At 35.2% G+C, this 15,790-nt stretch overlaps 1 non-coding gene across 1 annotated transcript; it reads right to left on the bottom strand.

The window, feature by feature from the left end:
- Positions 1 to 12,455: 12,455 nt before the first annotated feature.
- On the bottom strand, positions 12,456 to 12,562 carry LOC136204297 (small nucleolar RNA R71). The gene has a single exon (XR_010675143.1). It is a non-coding gene; the product is annotated as a small nucleolar RNA R71 (small nucleolar RNA).
- Between the last annotated feature and the right edge of the window lie 3,228 nt (positions 12,563 to 15,790).

The raw sequence follows: 15,790 nt of genomic DNA, 5'->3' as shown, positions 1-15,790 counted from the left end.
TATATAAATATCAGTATTATCAGTTCACTTATTTCAAAATACATCATTACCAATCTTTGGAAATGGCAAAATTAATCTCAGGCCTCTACATGCTTGCTGTTCTTGCCTCAATGTTGCTTTTGTTAGAGATAATATTCCCTATTATTCTCTAATCAGATCTTTATCTAGTTAGAGTCTTAATCTGTCTATATTACTAGTTAGGTAGAGTTTCAATACTTCTATACTTATACATTGTATTTCTATATAAACTCTTATTGTCTCACTATAAATACAAGGCCCTAGAGCTAATCACATTCAAGGTGATTTAACATTATTGTACACATTACTTCTCTTTCTATCTTCATAATATTTCTGTATATCAAACTATACATCCAACATGGTATCAGTAGTCTCAACTTCCGCTTCCTCTGAATCCACCGATAATCCTCAATCAACCTCTTACAATCGGGCCTCCACCGGTGCCGCCACCGCCACCTTCACCATCGCGAATGCTCCTGTGTTCATCGCCGCCACCGCCGCTGAACCACATCCGACTACTGCCCCTGGTTAGAATCTCGGCACTGACTCCAGCGCCTCACTCAATCCAAGTTTCGGATGGCGTTTTACGTCACCATTCCACACAGAAGACTCTGTCTTCCTCGCCACAGCAGCGACGTTGACGCCAACAGCACATCCGCCCCCTCTGCCGACAGCGACGGTTCACTACCAACTCCGGTGCCTCACTCAATCCAAGTTCCGGATGGCATTTTACGTCACCATTCCACACAGAAGACTCAGTCTTCCTCGCCACAGCAGTGGCATTGACGCCAGCAGCACATCTGCCCCCTTTGCCAACAACGATGGGTTCACTACTGCCCTCCGTCTTGGCTGCGATCACAACACACCAAGTCGTCGTGCAGGGCACCATTCGTCATGCCCCTGGACCTTTTGATCGACAGACACCAGGCGTCTCTGCACACCAGCCGCCAGCCGCCTCTCCGGATGCTCCAATTATAGCCACCCTTGCGGCATATCAGGCCGCCGCCCCGGCCCTTTCCCAACAACATTAGATCCTTCCGCAACAGCCGCAGATCCCTTCGCAGTAGCCGTCTTTCACCACAACAACTTTGTTCTCTCCGTCTGTTCTTGCTGCCCTAGTCGCCTATCAAGCAGCCAAAACTAGTAATCAACATCAGGTTAATTCTGAATCCAATACCTCTCCGTTTGTGTAGAATTCTCATACTCAATCAGCCCGTGATCCATCCCCATCTTTTTTCTCAAATTCTTTTCATAATACTTTAGATTAGGGGTGGGAACGGTTCGGTTAACCGGTCCATATGGTAAAAAAATTAACCGAACCGAAACTATCGGTTTTTTAACCATCCAAACTGAAACTGGTCCATAGTTATCGGTTAACCATACGATCGGTTAATCATTAATTTCGGTTAGGTTTTTCGGTTAACGATTTTTAACCAATTCTCAACGATTAACCAAAAATCAACGGTTAACCATAATTTTTTACCCAAACCTAAATTTTTAAACAATATTAAAATACACATAATTTCAAATATTCAAACGAAATGAATTCATATAAAAGTCAGAATTCAAACATAAATAACGAACTAAATAAAGAATCTATCAAGTTTACATTTAAAACGTAAATCAATCTTGCTAAAAGGCTGGGTGTTAAGAGGCTCTCTGTGGAGTCTGATAATTTGGAAGCAATCAAAATGATTTCTGAGAATCATTCTATGGGTCTTAACAGTCGCAACCTCATCAAAGCTATTATAAGGCTTTGCTCCTCCTTTGAGTTCGTAGAGTTCAGACACATTTTTAGAGAGCAGAATCGTGTTGCTGATCGCTTGGCGGCGGCGGGCCATGAAGGGATGTTAGGCGTTACTACCCTTCCTGTTTCCCCTAGTTTCATCTCTCATCTTCTCTTAGAAGATAGGATTGGGGTTAGCTTCCCTAGGCTAATTCCTGGGTAGTTTGTTGTTATTCGTTTTTCTTTTCCTTTTCTACCAAAAAAAAAAAAAACGTAAAGAAATACAAATATTCAAACAATTAGCAATTTCAAAAATCAAATACTTATTACAACATTAATTCATCACATCTTCTCGATCATCCTATTCATCACATCTTCTCGTGCAAAGAGCATGATCATCAATGACACAATATTCCTCTGCAAAAACAAAAAAAAGTTAAACTAAATAGCAGACATTAGCAAACATTAGCATTAGCAGACAAACATTAGAAAAAACGCATACATCACAAACATTAGCATTAGCATACAATTTAGTTGTACAAGCATTAGCATTAGCATTAGTAAACAAATTAAACCCATAAATTTAATTGCACAAACATTAGCATTAGCAGACAAATTAAACCCAGAAATTTAGTGCCACAAACATTAGCATTACAATTAAACCCATAAATCTAGTTGCACAAACATGAATAGAAATTAAACCCAGACATTAGCAAAAACCATACATTAGTTGTACAAACATCAATAGAAATTTAACATAGAAATTTAGTTGCAAAACATAAGTAGAAATTTAACCCAGAAATTTACTTACATCGCTGTGTGAGATGGAATAGAACGACGAGACGGAACGACGAGACAGAACGATGATGTGCTGAGACGCTCTGCGAGACAGAATGACGCTGTTCAAGACGGAACGACACTGTGCGAGACGAAATGACGTTGTGCGACACAGTGAGGGAATGAGAGAGCTCAGAAGGGATGAACGGTGGAGGAACAACGGTGGAGGAATGGATGGAGGAACCTCGGTGGAGAATGGAGATCGCTAGGTAGGTGGGGTGGCGGCGGCTGGCTGCTTTGTTCTTCTCTTAGTTTAGGGTTTCTTTGTTTTTAGACAGAAGAAACAAATATTTAGAAAAGAAAGAATAATGAGGTTATTTTTTAAAAGAATAAGTATAATTTTTTATCTGCATATGTTTGTATAAAGTATTAGTATAGTATAAATAATATTATAATAGTATAGTATATGTATATAATATTTTTTTTAAATATATATAATATTAAACGGTTCGGTTAACCGTAAACCGCGGTTTTTGAACACCTCAAACCAAAACCGAAACCAGCATATATTTTCAACCCTATAACAAAACTGTCGGTTCGGTTAACCGATTTTTCCAGTTCGGATTACCGGTTTTCGGTTCGGTTACCGGTTTGTTCGGTTTTTTTGCCCACCCCTACTTTAGATGCACCTTCCACTAATTTTCAACCTAATTTTATTCGTCCTTCCAATCCCTCTCATACAGTTAATCCTGTTTATACGGGACCCGTTTCTTCCTCTGTCACCCTACCAAGACAACCTCCCACCAACATTACCATTAACATTAAATTAACCCCTCACAATTACAAAGCATGGAGAATGTCTATAGAATCTACCCTCAAAACCTATCATCTTTTTTCTCATATTATTAGTACAACACCTCCTCCACCCCAATTCCTTTCTCGCACAAGTTTTATGACATCTACTGCAGATTTATTCATAAATCCATCCTTTTCCCAATGGGATGATCTAGAAATTGCATATCTCAAATACTCACATGATATTTGGGTAGCTTTGGAAGATGTCTATGGCCTTATCACAGGCACCAAACAGTTTCAGTTAGGTATTGAATTACATGAACTCGAGCAAGGGGGGATGTCAGTAACTGCTTACATGTAAAAAGTAAAGTGTATCCTTGATGATCTGGCTGCTTCAGGGAATCTATATCCTCGACATTTACTACTATCTGTGCTTTACAAAGTCTTGGGAGAAGAATATCGCTCCAATGCTCAGAATCTCGTTACCCAGCGCGACACCAATATCAATTACCATGAGCTTCTGAATAGTTTGAAGACTGTTGAAGGCATGATTCAATCAACAAGAAAGTCAACTATGCTCCCTTCTGATAGTATATTTGCACACTGTGAAGCCAATGTCTCCACAATTGCATCAACACAGTCAAAAAAGCAGAATCCAAAAAAGAGAAAAAGTGGCAAGTGCTACAACTGTGGAGATCTAAGTCACTGGGCTGACAAGTGCAAACGACCAAAGAACTTCTCACATCCAAACTACAATTCCGGACCGCAAGCACACATAGCATGACAACACCCGCAGAATCCGTTTATAGGTCCTAATCAGCCGTGGTATCCTGACACTGGAGCCACAAATCACATGACAGCCAATCCAGCTCACCTTCAACAGATGCAGCCATATCAAGGATATGGCACAGTTCAATTTGTCAATGGTCAAGGTCTGAAAATTTCTCATTTTGGAAACTCTCATATAAATAATCTGCAAATTAATGATACCTTGCTTGTTCCTAAACTCACTAAATCCTTTTTGCCTGTTCAAAATTTTTCTCGTGACAATTCATATTTCTTTGAATTTTGGCCTAACCATTTTCTTGTGAAGGAACAAACAACTAAGGAAATCCTATTACGCGGCCCGAGTAAAGATGGACTATATGTGCTTACACCCACCCTAAAGGAGGCGCTTGTGGGAGAGAAGGTGTCTTTTGAAAGGTGGCATGCACGGCTTGGACATTGTCAGAATCAGACAGTCAGTACAGTTGTCACACCCGACCCAAACCGGCATCGGGCATGAAAGGAAAATAGGAGAACTAACGCCTATCAGCTTAAAAGTCGAACCTATATTATAATAGATAAGAATTTATTTGGACTACCTAAAGTTTTATTAATTATTTGGCTTGGACTTGATAATTCTATCAAGTTTCCTACGTATCCCGAACGTCTTTTAATCTTTAAATCGGGAATCAAAGCCACGTAGTTCTACCTGTTTTTAGGTAGTTGGATTAACTTATCGACTCGTTGATTAACACGCTAATGATTTAATTATATAATTCACTTTATTACTGTATAATCATATATATATATATATATATATATATATATATATATATATATATATATATCATTTTATCAAAACGAACCAAATCGAATAAACGTTTTATTAAACCAACGTTTAACCAAACCAATTCGTAACCAAACAAATGTTTTATCAAACCAATCCGTAACCAAACAAACGTTTTATCAAAATCAACTCGTAATCAATTAAACGTAAAACCCTTATATCAAAATCAACTCATATCCGAAAACATAAAACCCTATATCAACTCATGCTCGAAAAAATAAAACCTTATATCCATTCTAGAGTTTTCCCCTTACGTATCAATCCATAAACCTCATAAATCACATATAGTCGAGACGTCTCTTTAACCTTGCCTAATCCCGTATTGGTCTTACCCAACACTTCGCCGCCAATACCCGACTAGGTCTTTACACTGTGTACACAGGCCATGTTCCTCACTGAACATGGTCTTCAAATATCAAAACCACCAACCCGGATCACTCTAGATGGATATAAAAAGCATAAAATCACAATATGCTCAAGTCTCTTTTCACAATCAAACGTCCAATTTATTCCATAATCATAAAACCATTTGACTTCGAATAACTATTTTCACAAAAATAATCAAAATCGCTAAAATCAAATAATCTTTAAATATAACTAAAATTATTAAAAATTCGTATAAAATCATTGATTTATAATTTAATCGAACTCCATGAATTAAATAGCTTAAAATATTATATCGATAAAATTTGATATCATTAAAAGTGAATATTCTTATTGACTACTTTCGATCACCGAAACAAAAATTCTAAACCGAATTACTATTAGACTCGTTAAACGATGTTAAACTAGTATATTCGTTCTAATTTTACATTCAAACAAATATCGATATTAATCCTTCTTATTTAACTTGACAATTTAAAGTCACTAAATATTAATCAAATAACCTAAATCTAGATTTTACACCAAACACTTTTATCAGACTATTCTCGTTTATCATCGAAATTTTACCGTGTAAACTAAATTGATATCGTTAATTCCGACCGAAGGTTCGGTTAGACTTGACACTGATAGGAGTCTATTAGTACCAGATTTATCTTCAAATTTATCCAAGCTTGTTTTGTAACTATAAAATTTTTCTCCACAAGTATTAGACCATAAATCAATTTAACCGTAAAACGTATACTAAAAACTCGTACCCAGAATAATTATCGAAACCTAACGGTATAAAGTCGGACGTACCTCGCAGTTCTTCACCTAGAATGATTATCGAATATACTAAATTCGGAACTCGTACCTAGTATAATTGTCGCAATAACTCAACGATGTAAAGTCGTCGTATTTTTTGTTTCTCTCTCACCCATCCTCCCCCTCGCTTTCATTTCTTTGTTTCTTATTGTTTTCCCATAAGGTTAATAAAACTCCCCCTTTTATATTTTTATCCTCCTTTTTATATGTAAAATAAAGACATCATATAATTCAATATAAACTTCCTATTATTAGGCCCTGTTCTTTATTACTTAATTTCAGTAACAATCAGTTCAGTTCAGTTCAGTTCAGTAGTAATCAGTTCAGTTCAGTTCAGTTCAGTTCAGTTCAGTATTCAGTTTCAGTATTCAATAATTTATCATTATTTATTATAATTATTATATATTATTATTATTTATATATAATTTATTATTATTATCATTATTTATTTATAATTTCAGCAATTTATTATAATTATTATAATTTATTATATATTAATTTATCTATTTTCATTATAATTATATTTATATATAATTTATGCTTTGTCATTATATATATTATCATTATTTATTATAATTATAATTATTTGGTGCAACTTATTTACAAATTTTGTGAAAAGTAAATAAATATTATATTAATACGTTTACATTACAATGCTCTAAAAAATTAACTGGCTCAACTACCTTAATATCTCAAATAGTGCAATTTTATCCCTAATATTAGAAGCCAATAGCAATTTTACCCTTAACATTGATAAATTGAGTCAAGATTTTGTATTCATATGAAAATTCATATTTAGACGTTAGGAGTAAAATAACCCCGGACCCAAAACGTTAAAGGTATTTTTGTACCTTAATACTTAATTGTAATAAAAAAGTTAAGAGTGTGTATTCATATAAAAATTTGTATTTAATTTCATAGGCTTTAAATTATATATAAATTTGTGTTTGTATGTAATTTATATTTTTAATTTAAATTAGACTCATTTTTATTTAATGTCATAGGATTTTATCGAGCCTAGATTTTATTTGATATTTAATTTAGTTTAATCTTTAATAATATGTTTATTTATTATTGATATTATTTTTTTTGGTAGAAATATTATTATTATTATTATTATTATTATTATTATTATAAGCTTATTAATGTCCAATATTATCATTAAATTATTTTAAAGTCTAATATCATCATTATTGTTACGTTCGATTAAATTCGGTTAAGTTCGGTATCATTCAGTTAAGTTCAGTAGCATTCAGTTAAATTCAGTTCAGTTCAGTATTCAGTATCATTCAGTTCAGTTCAGTTCAGTTCAGTTTTTTTCAGTAATAAAGAACATGTTCATTACTTATTGCAACATAAACTACTTTTAATTCAATATTGACACATGGTTTTATAATAGTTCTTATGCATGACACATATTTTTCTTTTTCTTTTTTTCTATTTTTCATAAAAAATATATGCATACCACGTGTGATCAACTCCATGCTTTTTTTTTATGCATTTCATAAAAAATCAACTCCATGCATTTGGTATGATCATGTTGGTAATATAAACCATTATTATAATGTTGTATAATTATGAATAGATTCTTTTAAATTTCTAACTTTTTATAATTTACCCCAAACTTTTAATTTACACCTAAAAAAAATATTAAATTGAACTCTATAATATACTTAAATTTATAAATAATTAACATTATTTATTTCGAAAAATAAAGATTGAAAAATTTAGACACGGACGTTACAACAGTTCTCAAAGGCAACAATCTATCATCTTCAAGTCAAGTTAGCAATTGCTCTTTTTGTCCTTTAGGCAAGCTTGCTAGAAGCTCTTTACCCTCTATTAGTCGCTCTAGCACATTTATTTTTTAAAACTTACATCTGGATGTTTGGGGACCAGCTCCAGTCATATCTTGTCTTGGTCACTGTTATTTCTTAATTATCATTGATGAATTCAGTAGATTTGGATGGGTGTTTTGTTTAAAGAACAAAAGTGATGTTTTCTCTACCTTTTGTGATTTTTATGCCATGATTTCTAATCAGTATAGTGTAAGGGTTAAAAATATCTATTATGATCTTGGGGGGAGAATTTCAAAAATTACAACATTTTTTCAAAAGACATGGCATTATACACAAAATTGCGTGCCCTCACACTCATGCACAAAATGATATATCCTAGAGAAAAATTAGACATGTTGTAGATACTTGCCTTAGTCTGTTAGCCAATGCATCTTTGCCTCTAAAATTCTGGAACTATGCCATGATTCACAGCATTAGGTTAATCAACTATCTACCCACCAAAGTTCTCAAAAACAAATCTCCCTATTTCCTGTTTTATAACAAACAACCTGCCTATAAGGCATTGCGTATCTTTGGAAGTGGCATTTATCCTCTCATTCGCCCATACAATCCACATAAATTTGATTTTCGTTCTAAGTTGTAGGTCTACCTTGGTCCATTGGAGAATCACTCTGGGGATATCTGTCTTGAGTATGCCACTGGACGTATATACATCTGTAAATTTGTTCAGTACAGTGAAGATGTGTTTCCTACTTCAGCAGCCACTACATCATCATCTTCCTCTAGCAACTCGAGGGTAAGCACATCATGTCAACTCCCGTCTCTACTCGGCCCGTATCCAAGTAATTTCTCTATTCCCAATCCTTTATTATCTCCTTCACATTTTGTCCCTTGTTCCCAACCAACCACACCTGCCCACTCTGGGCCTGATCCTGGTATGCCAAATGCTCCCTCTGACTCTGAAGTAACAAACACTGCTCCACTAGCTCCACGTCAGACCCTATCACCAGCCATCACATCTGCACCAACAATAGTTCCTCAGAACAATCCTGCTACACCTGTTGATTCTCTGGACAAAGACACACCTGCCACACCAGATGCAGCAACTGCAACACCTCATGAACAACATATGATGGGTTCTTAATTGACCCTAATAACCATATTTTATTTCACTAAAAATGGGCTTATGGGCTGTTAATTGTTACCAAAGGGCAATAACGTGTAAAGAGAAGGACGATCTGCTTTAGTGTTCTTTCTAGTATATTTTATGTTTCTCCCCTCCTAGTTAAATAGACTACTGTGAAAGGAGAGAGGGATGACTTTTTGGAGATCTAAAACTTCATCTTCCACGGGAGTTCTCTTTAATTTCAGACCTAACTCCATTAATGGAGAATTATTGTAGTTTTTGTGGTTGTTCACTCTTTGCTATGAGTGAGTAGTCACTTGGATGGGCTAGGCCAGCAATGGGCTGGTGTTGTAAGTAAACTTATCCTTTTTATAAATGAATGTTGTTATATGTTGAAGTGTTTGATGATGTTCTCATATGCATGTTAAATACATCTATCTTAGTGATCAATGAATGATAGGGAACTACTTTCATTATCATGTATCTCTCATCAAACCTATAAGACCCGAAATAGGAATATAAGGGGATTGTATCAAGGGTTTTCTAGATAGAAATGCTGCTTCATCCGTAATGCAAGAAAGAACCAACTTTAGGGACGCTTAAAGTTGTAGTAAGACTTAGAATCTTAAGAACACAAGAAAGCTGACTTAAGTGAGCCTAAAGCAGAGACCTTGACTTTGCTATATTACATTCATGAATAAATAGGTGAAAGTTATACTGTAAGCAACCTGTTCCCACCTTGGCTTAACTTGTTCCTTCATTTTATTATTACAAACCAACACCTTTTAACCATTCGAGTAGTTATTTCTGACCAAAACGATTTTCAACCAAAGAAAGAAGTTACGTTACCATAAACACCCTGTTCTATAAAGTTTTTCTGTAAAAGTTATTCATCAATCCCTGAGGAGACGATACTTTGCTTACCGAGATATTACTTGTATCTAGTGCACTTGCTAGAGTCTGTTTTGAGGACAACAACACACCATGCCACAAACACAGTTTCCTCCTCATGAAGCTGCACCAGCTGCACCACCTGCTTCTGTTCCTACTGCAAGACCACGGTCTCGCACTGCATCCATGATTGGTCCACGTCAACATTATATGCAACTTTGACAGTCTTCTCTTCATTCGAGAGGGCGTTTTGAGGGACTTCTCGCTACACATCCAAATGGCACAGTTGACCCCATGTGTTTCAACAAGGCCAACAAACAACCCGAATGGCGCACGACAATGGCTGACGAGATTCAAGCCCTTCTTAACAATGTGTTAAGCCCAAAATATACCTAAAATATCATCAATATTTACATCAGTTTTGCTATGAAATCATACTGTTTACATCTATTTAGAGTACTTTTACGTTCGAATATGTTTCTTTCATGCAAGGTACCTAAATATTTGGTTAAATCCAAATAGGAACGAAAAGAGGTCAAAAACGAAGGAAAAACCCTACAAAAGGAGTCAAAGACGACGAAAATCAAACGCACCGAAACGAGGACGAGGACGAAGTCAAGACGGAGAAAATTAATCCCGTGTCGTGACTAAGAATCCTCCATTCTCGGTCGCGACACACGTCGCCCAAACACTTCCCTCTTTCGTTCGAAGGCTGAAAAAACTGTTTCCCCATTCTCGGTAAGTTCAGATTTTCAGGCATCACTATACACACTTGTTCGTTTTCAAAGAAACGCGTCCATTCGATTGGATAAGAACGTCTCTTCGCAGCAGACACATTCCTTAGACTCGACTCCTCAACATCTATAAATAAGAGTTGATTTCAGAGTTGAGAATATATTATTGAAGAGAAGATTTAGTACAGAATTAATGTAGAAATTCTGAGTCAAACGATTCAGAGTTAGAAGTTCGATTTTGTAAAAAGCAATATGATGTACACACATTGTTTATCAAATAATTACAAACACAGTAGCATTTAGATTTTAGATTAAGATCTGGTTATATTAGTTTACATTTTGGTAGTAGAAGTACCCGTCTCTATTCCGAAGATTCAGTGAGAAGATTAAGTAGAGGATTCGACCCAGGAGCCTGACAAACTCTAATCGATCGAGGAAAGGATTGACAACCTGTTCACTTGAAAGTCGACGAAAGCTTCCATGTTTCTTGTTCTCTGTAAACTTGTATCAAATTTATACTTCATCTAATAAAGTTCATATAATTCAATATATTTTTATGTAGCACTTCTGAGAAAGATTGGAAGTGAGTTTTGGTGTTTTCATTAAAACGTAGTTGAATTCAAAATCATTACAAGGAAACTTTGTTGAACACTTAGGCAAATTAATTCTCGCATAAGTATTAATTTGGTTAAGGTAGCAATCTAACCCGACCGTAGGAGGATTGTCTGCAGTTCAAAGCCCTTTAATTGAAGGAGTTTACGTTATTACATTTTCATAATTTATACAAAGTTTAAAGTTGTTTTCTTTGCTCAATGCAAACGAATACATTTGTTCTCTTTTTCTAAGCACTAAACGTTTCTGTTTTGTAAATTCATACTCAAAACAAAATTGATTTCTAAACATTCTACATGTTCTAATCTAATTCTTATTCTATCAATTTCATAACCAATTCCCAATAATGATTATCTATTTATATAAACCTTAAAGTCGTATTTGATCTACACTTAAATAAGTTTTTGTTGAAAAACGTTTCCTGTGGGATCTATATCTTTTTATTACTACAAGCGAAACCGTGCACTTGCGGAAATCGCTCAACAAGTTTTTGGCGCCGTTGCCGGGGAACGCCAAATTTTTAAACAAAAATTTAGATTTTTCGTATTTTATTTCGAATCTAGGTTTATACATACTTATTTTAACTTTTGCAATTTATTAATTTTAAATTTACTAACATACTTTTCAAATTCTGTTTTGAAGGTAGTTTCGGTTCGTGCAAGATTTCAAGTTCATGCGCAGTTCTCGAAGTTCAGGGATTGCACCAGACCCTATAGACCCAGAAATTGAAAAAACCATTAAAAAGAACAAGAAAAACAAGAAAAACAAAAACAAGACTCCATTAAAAACAAATACCGAGCAAAAAAAAATGGCAACACTTATGGATTACGCTAGGCCAGGAGTGGCCGGTGTAACCAATAGCATAGTTAGACCCCAAATAAATGCAAACCAATTTGAAATTAAGCCAGCATTGCTTAATATGTTGCAAAACAATGTAACATTTTACGGGTTACCTAACGAAAATCCTAACACCCATTTGACAAATTTCCTTGAAATTTGTGACACTTTTAAAATAAATGATGTGACTGCCGAAGCAATCAAACTTCGCATTTTTCCTTTCACTTTGAAGGATAGAGCCAAAGAGTGGTTAACTTCTATGCCGGGCGCAACATTCGAAACTTGGGACCAACTAGCCCAAGCATTTTTATCAAAATATTTTCCTTTAGCAAAAACCGCAAGAGTCATAAAAGAGTTAACATCGTTTTCTCAAAATGATAACGAAACTCTTTATGAGGCTTGGGAACGTTTTAAAGAACTTCAGCGTTTATGCCCACATCACCAATTGCCCGATGCACTTTTAATGCAAACATTTTATAATGGATTAAATCCTACAACTAGAGGTTCATTAGATGCTATGTCGGGAGGGTTATTTATGAAGAAGACATCAGCCCAAGCAAGAGAACTTTTGGAGGAAATGGCAATCAACAGCAGTATGTGGCCCGCGGAACGTGGACATATACCAGTGGCGAAACCATCATCCTCAAACACATCATCAGTTAAAGGTATAGTGAATCTTGATCCAGTTGCGATGTTACAAACCCAATTTTCTGCCTTATCGCACAAAATTGATAGGTTTATGGCACTGTGCGATTCTAACGGGAATCCAATCCAAAGGGCTGTGGATTATGAAGGTATGAGCGAGATCGAACAGGTAAATTTTGTCCAAAGGCAAAACCAAACTAATAATCCTTATTCTAACACCTATAATCCTGGATGGAGGAATCATCCTAACTTTAACTAGAGAGATAATAATAATGTCAATACTAATCAAAATCGTACCAATAATTATCAAAATCAGTCAAGAGATATGATTAGCACTTTATCTTCTAAAATCGACAAATTCATAGATGCTATCGGTGGAAAAATAAGTAATCACGACGATGGTTTTAAACGGATCGAAAATAAATTCGATCAGCTTATTAAAAACCACTCATCTAGCATCCATAATTTGGAGGTTCAAATTGGCCAAATTGCTAAATCAATTCCATCCCGAAAAGAGGGAAGTCTTCCCAGCCATACGGAGGAAAATCCGAAAGAGCATGTAAAGACTATCACTCTTTGTTTAGGGAAAAATTACTTAGGCCCGGAAATGCCCGGAGATGCAACATTACTAGGAACTGATTTACCAAAATCCAAAGAAGATACATCAAACACAAAAAGTTCACCAATTGACTCAAGTACAAAAACTTTTGTACCCACACAAAGTCCGAAATAAGGACTATGACAAACAACTTTTAACATTTTTGGATAAACTTAAAAATTTGCACATTAATTTAACGTTTATGGATGCAATTACGCAAATTCCTAACTATGGTAAGTTCTTAAAGGATTTAATTTCAAAGAAAATTAGTTGGGAAGGAATTTCATCCATTTCGCTAACTGAAGACTGTAGTTCAATAGTGTCGAGCAATTTGCCTACTAAACTCAAAGATCCCTGATGTTTTACCATTCCATGTAAGTTGGGAGATATTGAATTCCCAAGTTGTCTTTGTGATTTAGGAGCAAGTATAAACTTAATGCCGTTGTCTATTTTTAATAAGTTAGGTTTAGAAGAAGATATCAAACGTACCAATATGGTTTTGCAATCAGCGGATCAAACCACTAAAAGACCATATGGTATAATTGAAGACGTTTTAGTTAAAGTTAACAAATTTATTTTTCCTACCGATTTTGTTATATTAGACTTTGCATATGACGTTAATTGTCCACTAATTTTTGGTAGACCATTATGAACACAGGACGCGCTCTAGTTGATGTGTCGGAAGGGAAAGTAGTTTTAAGGATAGGAGAAGATAAGATCGAGTTTAATATGAACAAAGCGAATAAATATCCTATGGAGGAATTCGCTTATATGAAACTTGACTTAGTTGAAGAATGTGTCAATGACATTATTCAAAAAGAAGAAATAATAGAACCTATAATGGGTGAAGAATTAGAAGATAAGGACCCAGAGCCTTTGATTCGAGAAGATGGACCAGTTCCGCCTTTAATTGTAATACCCCTAAATTGGAACTTAAAGAGTTACCAAACCATTTGAGGTACGCTTTCTTAGGCGAAGGCGATTCTCTACCTATAATTATCTCTAACAAATTAACAAATGTTCAAGAAGAAAAGTTGAAAGAAGTTGTTAGAAATAGGATAGGAAGTATGGGATGGCAAATTTCAGACTTAAAAGGAATTAATCCTAGTATTATAATGCACAGAATTCACTTAGAAGAAGATAAGCCTCCTAAAGTGGATAGGCAAAGACGCTTAAATCCGAACATGAAAGAAGTAGTAAAAAATGAGATTACTAAACTTTTAGACAATGGAATCATTTATCCAATCTCGGATAGTGAATGAGTTAGTCCAATCCATTGTGTACCTAAAAAGGGAGGCATAACTGTTGTAAGAAATGACGAAGGTGAATTAATACCTACGCGAACCACCACCGGTTGGAGGGTTTGTATAGATTATAGGAACCTAAACAAAGCGACCAGGAAAGATCATTTTCCTCTATCTTTCATTGATCAAATGATCGAAAGGATAGCCGGTCATGCTTTCTATTGTTTTCTAGATGGTTACTCCGGATTCTTTCAAATTTATATTTACCTGGATGACCAAGATAAAACTTGTGGTGATGGTATGATTAGGAGATGCGTTAGCGAAAATGAATACGAGTCTATAATGTCAGAATGCCATTCTAGCTCTTATGGAGGACATAACGGCGTTAGTAAAACAGTAGCTAGGATATTAGAATGTGGATTCTTTTGGCCTACACTGTTTAAGGATGTTCATTCATTTATTATTCGTTGTGACAAATGTCAAAGAACCGGGAATTTAGGAAGGAAAGATGAGATGCCTCTCACAAACATGTTAGAAGTTGAAGTCTTCGACGTGTGGGGGATTGATTTCATGGGTCCTTTTCCCCCTTCTTTTGGTAAAACTTATATTTTAGTAGCCGTAGATTATGTTTCTAAGTGGGTGGAAGTAATTGCAACCCCTACGAATGATGCTAAGGTTGTTGTTAAGTTTCTTGAAGATATATTTTGTAGATTTGGATGCCCTAGAGTCATGATAAGTGATGGAGGTACCCATTTCATAAACTGAAGTTTTTAAACGCTTTTGAGAAAATATGGAGTACACCACCGTGTATCTACGCCATACCATCCTCAACTAAATGGTCAAGCGGAGATATCAAATAGAGAACTCAAATGGATTCTAGAAAAAACAATTTCGTCTTCAATGAGAGATTGATCTTGTGAACTTAACAATGCGTTATGGGCATACCGTACTGCATTTAAAACACCAATAGGAATGACACCATACCGATTAGTGTATGGGAAAGCATGTCATTTACTAGTAGAATTAGAGCATAAAGCCTATTGGGCTATTAAAGCACTTAACTATGATTTACAACAAGCAGGTAAGAAACGTTTGTTCGACTTGAATGAGTTGGATGAATTACAACATTTATCTTACGAAAATGCAAAAATATATAAAGAGAAAGTGAAAAAATGGCACGATGCCAAA

Source organism: Euphorbia lathyris, chromosome 8 (genome assembly GCF_963576675.1).
Source record: "Euphorbia lathyris chromosome 8, ddEupLath1.1, whole genome shotgun sequence".
Classification (NCBI taxonomy): Eukaryota; Viridiplantae; Streptophyta; class Magnoliopsida; order Malpighiales; family Euphorbiaceae; genus Euphorbia; species Euphorbia lathyris.
This window is presented reverse-complemented; position numbering and strand designations above follow the sequence as displayed.